Genomic DNA, 2500 nt, shown 5'->3' with positions numbered 1-2500 from the left:
TACACAAATACATAAATACATGCACACGCCACACAAACGCACACACACGCACGCACACACGAACACAAAAAACTAGTACTAGCATGTACATTGACACACACACACACACACACACACACACACACACACCGCAAATTCCTACATGCTAGCCGCACTCACACACACACAAACACACTCACACACGGGCATGGACATACAAGCGTGTACAACTGTGCGCACATACATGAACACAAATGAATAGAAATACACACAAACGCACACACAGACATACACAAATACATAAATATATGCACACGCAACACAAACGCACACACACACGAACACAAAAAACTAGTACTAGCATGTACATTGACACACACACACACACACACACACACACACACACACACACACACAAACAGACGAACAAAAACACATAAAGGCAAGAAAATGCTAACCAACACCAACACACTCACCGAATAGAACATTGTCGGCGTAAGAGAATGAAAACCAACACTAACAATAAGGCAGAGAATCACAATAACCAGCAAGGTACGGCAGCGAAGGCAACATTCTGCAACATTTAAAGACTTGTGCAACATATCCGAATGGGGGCGCGGTGGCCTAGTGGTTAGAGCATCGGACTCAGAGACTTGCTCTGAAATATGAGTTCGAAGGTTCGATCCCCGGCCGGCGCGTTGTTTCCTTGGGCAAGGAACTTCACCTCAATTGCCTGCAACAATTCCAATTATAATTTCTCAGAAACTACACGAAGACGACTGTACGATATATAACACCTTCGTACTAAGAATTACTCATGAATTGTCGTCACCCCCAAAATATTTTTAGCAATAAAAATGCCAAAATAATATCGACACGAAAGAAAAAACAATCAAAAATTTTACCGCATACATATGAAAACGACATATATATATATATATATATATATATATATATATATATATATATATATATATATATATATATATATAAAATGAAATACACGAAAGCGCTTTAATAATGATAATCATAAAACAAAATGCGAGTGAAATAGAGCCAAGATATAACGACATACGAGGACATAATGGAAAAAATATGAAAGTGAAAACGAAAGCATAAAAAAGTGAAATAAAAAGGAATTGCAATGGCAAACAGCAATGTCACCTCCAAGAGAGAAGAAAATGACGTTCGCAAAAAATGAAAAATTTAAAATAAAGGAATAAAAAAAAGAAAACTGAATGTATATGAATATAACATTTTATTCCTTTTCAGATTAGAACGGAGTTGACGAATGTAATCGGCAAACAGATTTAGTTGCAATAAAATGAAGAGACATGAATGTAGTTAGTTCAGCTACAAACACAGTATATGCTATCTATACTGTTATATATATATATATATATATATATATATATATATATATGTATGTGTATATATATATATATATATATATATATATATATATATATATATATATATATATATATATATATGTATGTGTATATAAATATATATATATATATATATATATATATATATATATATATATATATATATATATATATATATATATATATATATATATATATATATATATGTGTGTGTGTGTGTGTGTGTGTGTGTGTGTGTGTGTGTGTGTGTGTGTGTGTATGTATATATATATATATATATATATATATATATATATATATATATGTATGTGTATATATATATATATATATATATATATATATATATATATATATATATATATATATCCATTTCAGTCAACCAAGCAATCTATCTCTCTATATACACTAAGAAAAAAAAAACAGTGGATAGAATTTCTTTAACTTTTATCTTTCTTTCGTATCGACCATTTTTCTTTTTTCCTTTTTAGGTAAACGTCTGATGAGATCATCTGCGTAAAAAGAAATGAATAAAAAAAAAAATAATAATAATAATAATAACATAAAAAGACATTTATCACACGATTAGATGAATTTTTATTTTTTTATTTTCCGTCGGAGTCAAAACAAGCAGATAACAACAACAAGATTAATAATAACGTAATACGAGTAATAACGCAACTGCTTCTACAACTACAAAAAAAACAACAAAATAAAAACGACAATTAAGACCACCTTTAATCATGACGATAATGACAATTATAATAATAATGATGATTAAATTGTTTATAAGGATAAGATTCATGATGAAGATGATGATAGTAATATTGATGATGGTAATAACTAATGATAATAATAGTAAAAGTAACAATCACAGTATTATCAATAATCATAATGATGATAATGATAATAATGATAGCAATAATATTAATAGTAATAATAATAATAATATACATAATGATATACAAAATGATAATGAGCATAACATTATGCTAATCATAATGATAATAATGATAACCATAATGATGGTGATGAAAATGATGATGATGACGATGATGATAACAACAGTAATAATGATGATGATGATGGTAATACTACTAATAACAACAATAATTATAATAATAAAAATGACA

The sequence above is a fragment of the Penaeus vannamei genome, chromosome 32 (genome assembly GCF_042767895.1).
Source record: "Penaeus vannamei isolate JL-2024 chromosome 32, ASM4276789v1, whole genome shotgun sequence".
NCBI lineage: Eukaryota > Metazoa > Arthropoda > Malacostraca > Decapoda > Penaeidae > Penaeus > Penaeus vannamei.
Note: the sequence above shows the minus strand (reverse complement) of the source record.